An 8,250-nucleotide genomic window follows, 5' to 3' on the forward strand; every position below is an offset into this window, starting at 1 on the left:
CCCTTTCTTCACTCTCTCTACCCACTTCTGCACTATTGGATCCTTCACTTGGCCCTCTTTGATTCATTCCATCAATGCCGATTTCGCCTCAATATTTCCAAAAACCACCTTTTCCGGTTCCAAACGAGGTTTCCACTCACATACATCTTCCAATAGGCTCCACTCTCTCACTATAGAACTTGCTAGTTGAGCCTTCCGGCTTAAAGCATCTGCTACACCGTTGGCCTTTCCAGGATGGTAGTTAATTGTACAGTCATAATCTTCTAAGAACTCTACCCACCGACGTTGTCTTAAATTTAACTCTTTCTGAGAAAACAGATACTTAAGGCTCTTATGATCTGTGTAAACCTCAAAAGTTACACCATAGAGATAATGTCGCCATTTCTTCAAAGCGAACACTACAGCTGCAAGTTCCAAGTCATGGGTCGGATAATTTTGCTCATGAGTTTTTAACTTTCGGGATGCGTAAGCAATCACATTCCTATTCTGCATCAACACACACCCTAACCCTTCTTTTGAAGCATCGGTATAGACCGTATAACTATCCTTTCCACTGGGCAAAGCTAAAACTGGAGCCATAGTCAATTGTTTCTTAAGCTCTTGGAAACTACTTTCACACTTAACATCCCAAATATATTTTCCTTGTTTCTTGGTCAGGTTAGTCAAGGGTCCTGCAATTCTCGAGAAATTCTTTATAAATCTGCGGTAGTACCCTGCTAAGCCTAGAAAACTTCGCACCTCGGTGGGATTTTCTGGCCGTTTCCATTTGGCTACAGCTTCCACTTTTGCTGGGTCTACAGCAAGGCCATCTTTTGAAATTATATGACCTAGAAACGCCACACTTTCCAACCAAAATTCACACTTACTGAACTTAGCGAACAGTTGGTGCTCTCTTAGGGTTTGCAGCACTATCCGCAAATGCTGTTCATGCTCTTCCCTTGACCTCGAATACACCAAGATGTCATCAATGAACACCACCACAAACCTATCCAAGTAAGGTTTGAACACTCGATGCATCAGATCCATGAATGCTGCTGGGGCATTGGTTAAACCAAAAGGCATCACTGCGAACTCAAAATGCCCATATCGAGTATTAAACGCCGTTTTTGGCACATCCTCCTTCTTAACTCTCAATTGATAATACCCTTGTCGCAGGTCCAACTTAGAAAATACTACAGCCCCTTGTAACTGATCAAATAACTCATCTATGTGGGGCAAAGGATATTTATTCTTAATAGTTACTGCATTCAACCCTCGATAATCAATACATAACCTCAAACTCCCGTCCTTCTTCTTAACAAATAACACTGGAGCTCCCCATGGCGACTCCCTCTCATGTATGAACCCCCGTTCTAGCAAGTCCTGTAATTGCACCTTTAATTCCTTAAGCTCAGCAGGTGCCATACGATAAGGGGTTTTAGAAATGGGAGTGGTTCCGGGTACTAAATCAATCTTAAATTCAATCTCCCTTTCGGGTGGCAGAGACTCCAATTCCTCCGGAAATACGTCCGGGAATTCACTGATTACTGGCATGTCTTCCAACTTAGTCTTTTCTCCTGGAGTGTTAATTAGGAAAGCTAGGTAACCACGAGCCCCACGACTAAGCAATTTCCTAGCCCTTATACCCGAAATAAGTGCAGAAGAGGCTATCATACCCCTCACATCAAGCTTTAAAGTTGCCTCTCCTGGTATACAAAATTCAACCACTTTTAGCCTACAGTCCACCCGAGCATGATAATGAGCTAGCCAATCCATACCTAGAATGACATCGTACCCCTTAATGGCTAGACTAATGAGGTCCACTACCAATTTCCGTTCACCAACCCAAATATCACAATTCTTATATACCTCATTTGCCAGCAAGATTTGATTACCCGTAGGTGTCCTTATCTCTAAGTCATAAGGTAACTTTTCAACCTTCAAATCAATTTCAAGCATAAATGCAGGATTAACAAAAGAGTGAGTAGCACCGGGGTCTATTAAAATTCTAGCTAACCGGTGAAAAACAGGGATTGTACCTTCTACCACCCTGGTTGGTTCAGGCACAGTTGTTTGATCTAGCGAGTACACTCTGGCCGGTACCCTCGACCTGGCCCCTCCAGCAGTAGTCGGCTTTGGGTTTGACCTGGCAGTCGACTGGGTGTCACTGATTAGCGGACAATGGACCATCTGATGATCCGCACTTCCGCACCTCAAGCACTTCCGAGCCTTTCTCCAGCACTCGTCCTCAGTGTGGTTCGATTTTCCACAATACCCACATGTCACTCGGGGAGTGGAGGTTTGACCTCCCTGAGTAAATCCTCTACCTTGACCTCTACCACCTTGGCCACCCCTCTGGGCATTCCCTCTCGGAGCACTGCCCCTAAACGTGTTCGAGAATCGTCCACCTCCAGCTCCACGACCGGATTTAGCAGGTGGCATGCTCCGCTCGCCTCGTACCGACCCTTGGGCTCCACTAGGTGCCCCTTTCCGCTTAGCATGGAAATTCCTCACCTGCGTCCTAGCAGTCTCTATCCTCAAGGCCTTCTCCAGAACCTCAGTAAAAGTATTGATTTGGACCGCTGCTAAGGCTTCTTGTAATTCCACATTTAATCCTTGTATAAACCTCCGTACTTTTCTCGGCTCCGTAGCTATCAGTTCGGGAGCAAATTTGGACAACTTGGTAAACTGAGCCTCATACTCAGTTACACTCATCAGCTCTTGACGGAGTTTAATAAATTCGTCCTCTCTCTTCTCCTGAACGATGGGTGGAAGGTATTTTTCGTTGAAATCCCGTACAAAGTTTAACCAAGTCCAGGCAGTTCCTTCTCTCTCCCATTTAGCCCTTACTACGTTCCACCAGGCCCTAGCTGGCCCCTCAAACTGAAATACAGCAAATTGAACTTGTCTCTCCTCAGCATAGTTTAGAGCAGCAAATATATTTATCATGGCCTCCAGCCATTTCTCAGCCTCATACGGGTCCGGCCCTCCTAGAAACTTGGGTGGGGAGAATTTCTGGAATCTCTCCAAGACTCTATCCTGCCCCATATCGGGGTCTCTAGGTTGATTTACAGGGGCTTGACCCTGTTGCTCCACCAATCGGGCTAAAATGTTAGTCATCTGTTGGATGGCAGTGGCCACCTGATCTCCCCCGGCAGCATGGGGTTCAGGTTGCTGCTCAACCGCGGCCTCCCTTTCCTCTCTCGGTTCTGGCACCGGTTCTTGTGATTGTTCACCTTCACGGCCCCGCCTAGAACCGCGTTCTCGGTTAGTTTTCTTGGTCCGACTCCTTTTATCCTCCATGTTTGAGAGTCAACCAACTATACGCATATAAACAAAATAAGGTATGGGTCGTATAACACGTTGCAATAGAATAAATAGAGGCAATCGAGCATGTAATAAACAAGCACTTTATACATATAACAACCAAGCCATATATACAGGCCAACAAGTCACGTAGTCAGAGGCTATGACAGCCAAGGAACATAGAACAAAAGATATTTACATCCACCAGGACACGTCTAAAACAAAAACAAAAGAAGACGTGTCATCCCACTATGTTCCTAACTATCCCACAAAAACTCCTAAAACCCCGATCCTAACAAGTGGTCTGGCTAGACGCCGACCCAACCGACTCCGAGGACGCGCTCGGCTCCTCCCCCAAGTCCTCCTCAGGATCCTCCTCTGGATCCTCCTCAGGGGCACCGGGAGCGGCAGGAGCTACAGGCGCTTGGCCCTCCTCGGTCAAGTCCTGTATCACATCCTCTACGAGTGCCTCGCACTTGGTCAGGATGTGGTCGGTCCGGTCGCGTATGTCCCCAACGACTCGCATCAGGCGTCCGGTCGTCGCATGAGCCTGATCACGGTAAGCATCAGACTGCTGCTGCTCTGCCAGAACTGCGGCCTCCAACTCGCGTATCCGAGCTCCCTGATCTCGGAGAGTGGCCTGGAGACGCTCTATCTCCGCAAAGCACCTACGATTGGTGCTACCCAATCGTCTCCGCTCGTCATCCACGGCGAGCACTACCCGGTCTGGATAGGAGTAGGTCCTCCAGCAGTCGCAGCGCCGGATCTTGTGCGCTGGGGACCACCGCTGCACTGGCCCGCCGGGAACCTCCTGGTATGTGATCACGCGGCATACAGGGCCCGCTAGATATGGCTCAACCATGGGAGCGTCAGTGGGTACGTCAGTCGGCACCTCAGGTACATCAGTAGGTATCTCGGTCGGTATGTCAGTAGGTGCAGGCTGGGACGGTCCAGCACCCCCAGAAGAGTCAGTGTCTGCCATCACCTAAGTTTGCAAATAACATTGCAAAGGTAAGTACACATCAAGCACAAAACAAGACTAAGGTTAAGCTCGATAATAACACCCTAGCCTATCAAGTCAAGCACTCAATCTATCCAGATCAATTCAAGCCTAAGCTCTGATACCACCTGTGACGACCCCACCTCTCCCTAAGGCGTACCAAAGGGTTCGGCGGACCGCCTGCCCGGCTCTCGCCAGGACTCACTCACTATCTCAAACGAATCCTAGACACACATCCATGAACCATAAATAATATTCACAATTCAAACTTATAATTTACATTGATAGGAATCGAGTTTCAAAGTCTTAATACACCAAACTAGTTCAAATCGTATACAATCCAAGTACAACATGTTCCGTTCGAGGAAAAGCGCGAGTACAAGACCGAAAGTCAAAAGTCAAAACAAAAGGCTATACTAGTCTTTTACAAGTCTCTCGCGTCACTCGTACCCCTGTAAGGAAAACAAACTAACGGGGTGAGCCAAAGCTCAGTGAAGTTCCCAAATATCAAATTGGTTAACAACCAAGTTATAGCAAAATAATAGGGAAATAGCGAGCAAACAAGTCAAATCAGGGGAATAGCACTTCAGCTAGCCAAGTAGTCAGATTCACATTCACATATAAGGATACAGTACTCATTTCCAGCTCCATTCCAGCTTGGTTAAGTGGTAGTTGACACTCCGTCAACTTTCAAGTACTATCAAGTCCAAATAAACTCCACTACACGCCAATTTCCGTCCACCGATCAACCCCCTATTCCGGGCCCGCACGCCATACAAAACATGGGTGGTAATACTCGAGTATACCGTTTAGTCGAGGAGATAACACTCCACTCGACACTACAAGTGACCCAGGGTTTGTTATCTAATCGACCAGGCCCTTGCCGGCTCGACTCGATTAACTAGCCACAGGGTTTCTGGAATTCCAGGCAAGATATAATTCAAGTACATGTACAACAAGTCAAGTATGATCAATAGCAAGAACAGGTCATATTAGGGCAAGTGCGATAAAGTACACCCGTGCCCTTTCATTCATTGTCATGTAATCACGCAAGTCAAGTAAGGAGTACACATATCAAGTACAATCGGATATTTGGAAGCACTCACCAAAATAGTGCTTCTAGTGCTCGTGTCTGGGTGGTACTCCGAGTTGGGAGTCCAAATCTGCGATAAAACTTAATTTGAGAACTTTGTAAATCAACCAAGGTTCGAAACTTAAGCGTTTCGTTCAATAAGAATCAAGAAATTGAAATTCACTTGAGACGAGTCGTGAAAAAGTTGCTCGCCCTTCAAACTGAAAATTTTGATAACATTTTTGCTTGAAGATGACTCTTGAGTCAAAAGTGCAAGTAAAACGGTTTCATCGTGATTCATGTCGTTTTCCTAAGGGTACAAGTTCGGCCAAGCCCTAACGTATAGCTCTCGATAAACAAGTGGCAAAGGTCCTCGATAGTTCAAGTGATAATCACTTAACCTTCACTCAAGTCGCAAAGATAGTTTTCTAGACCTCGAGTAAAAATTCGGGCAGCATGCCCTTTGTGTTTACCTAATTTCCAGCCATTTAGGCTTCATTATTTTTCTTCAACAACAACCCAACAACATACATATCAGCAATTTATGTCAAGAGCCATTCCATAGGCTCACAATATCATAACAACAAGAATCGCATCAAGTACAAGTGCAGAAATTCAATGTGGCACAAGACAGATTTGACGTATAAAAGCGGAAATAACTTGTCCGAGGCTACGCTTATTGGATTAAGGCAAAACCTATGCCGTTTCGAAGCTAAGACACAAAGCTACAACATTCATGAAGGTCACTTAGTCCATTTCCTAATGTAACTTAGTCAAAATCTCAGATTACTAAACCAGAAACCAATTCATCGGCTGTTTAAACGCATTATGCTGTAACGGACCTAACTCAGTGTACACAAGTCCGAATCAGGTTTTCTTTGAGGCATTTTAAAGCTACTTCAGAACAATACAACTTTTATGTTTTGGCCCAGAGCTAAATCAGAATGGATCCTGGTCAAAAATCGTGATAAACTGGACTGAACTGAAGAAACGGACTGCTGGGAAATTCTTAAAACAGTAGGGGTATTTTGGACTTTTCACGTTCTACGTTGCTCCGATTGAGCTGAAATTTTATAGGTACCTATAAAACATCATTTCCTACAACTTTCATTCTTTGACCCAAGGCCAATTCGGCCTCTAACACATAGATACAAATTCGGACAGAAATGATCAAGAATTTTCCAGAAATCTGGAATTTGTAGTTTCTAGTGAAACTTTCCCTAATTTCTCACTCCAATCACTCCCAAAACACCTTATAAAACCTCAATGGTAACATACAAGTATCACACATCAAGTTGGGCAGAAATTCCACAGCCCTAGTTCATCAATTAAATTGGGGAAAAACTTCTACACATGCTAGCATCCATGAATCCACCACCAATCAAGCTACTAAGCTTACTTTAACCATGATTGAAAGAGAAAGTTAGAGAGATATCATCCTCTTACCTTGATTTGAGTTCTCCAAGGGTAGCCCAAGCCTTCTCTTTCCAAAATTTCACCACCAAACACTAGCTAATCACTCAAGGAGAAGATTAATCGGTTTGGTTTGGTTTGATTCTTGCTTTATAGATGAATCCAAGAAGAAATGAAGAGGTTTCTCTCTTATTCTTCCTCTCTCCCTCTCTCGGCTCTTAGCAGCAGAAATAAGGTGGAAGACTTAGCTAATTTGGGATATAAGAAGGTAAGATGGTTAAGTAAGGTCTTGGTCATTCATTTGCCAACACTTGGCACTACCACATCCACTCAATTTATTTCTTTCTTTCCTTGCATAATTAGTCAACATTTTCGGTCAGACTTAGCTGATATTGAGAGGATATTTTGCTCAAAAATCAATGAGCTTGTAGGGTAAGAAAGTGGTGGTCAAATGGTGCGTTCAAACGGTAGCGCGCGGGACCCGCCGGTTCGCGCCGTTTTTCTTAAAAACTCACGTACTAAGGTTTTTACTTCTCATTCACTAACCTTATATCATTGCTACTACTCACATATTATTTCTCACTTAAAAGTCACTTTTAATCATCAAATTGATCCTCGGCCAGTACCGGAAATTCATCCGGCGGAAAAATCGAAAAACCCTAATTTTGCTCAAATCTTGAAACCGAAGCGGAAAACCCTATTTTCTAGGTTCATCTGCACTTATAGTTGAACAATTTGGTTGTAGAGCCTTAATAAATAATATTTTTCAAATAAAAGGCATTTTTGAGGAAAAATGTAGGAAATTTGCGGGTCCTCACATAGCTTGTTTCAAGCCAAATTTCTGTGTCTTAGCTACTTCTTCGTTGTGCTGAGAATACACTGTTGGAAAGAAGTACATTGATTACCGAAATAAGAGTGTAAAGAAATGGGATATTTGGTAACTAGGAAGAAAGCTAAAGCATAGGATACCCTACTGCCATTGAAAGCGATTTCAGTCCCTATAGGAACGTGTACATGGTGCAAATGGTCATTGGGCGGTAACCCTATAGGATATAATAGCTAGCCTCGGTTGCGTGCAGTCGCAAGTCAAAACTTCGAGTTCAATGGATTAGTCGATTCCAAAGATTAAGAAGGAAGAAGAAAATGTGGTTCACTACTCAACTTAGACTCTAGGTTCACTATTCATAGTAACATTAGGATATAGATATATGTACCATCATTAACACATACATGAATTTTGAAGTTCCATGAATGAACAAATAAATTCCAAGAGTTACATGAATCTAGAAGTAAATGAACGTAGAATGAATAGATATAAATCTTTAAGTACATGTATATGCAAATACATGAATGAACCTTAGCGAAATATGAAAAGGCATCTCTCTAAATTTGAGGCAAAATTCCAACAAATCCAACATACATCAATGACCACAATAACTGAATTGGATCAGATCGGAGAAAATTGCTCTGAACCCTTCGT

Source organism: Coffea arabica, chromosome 11c, assembly GCF_036785885.1.
Source record: "Coffea arabica cultivar ET-39 chromosome 11c, Coffea Arabica ET-39 HiFi, whole genome shotgun sequence".
In the NCBI taxonomy this organism is placed as follows: domain Eukaryota; kingdom Viridiplantae; phylum Streptophyta; class Magnoliopsida; order Gentianales; family Rubiaceae; genus Coffea; species Coffea arabica.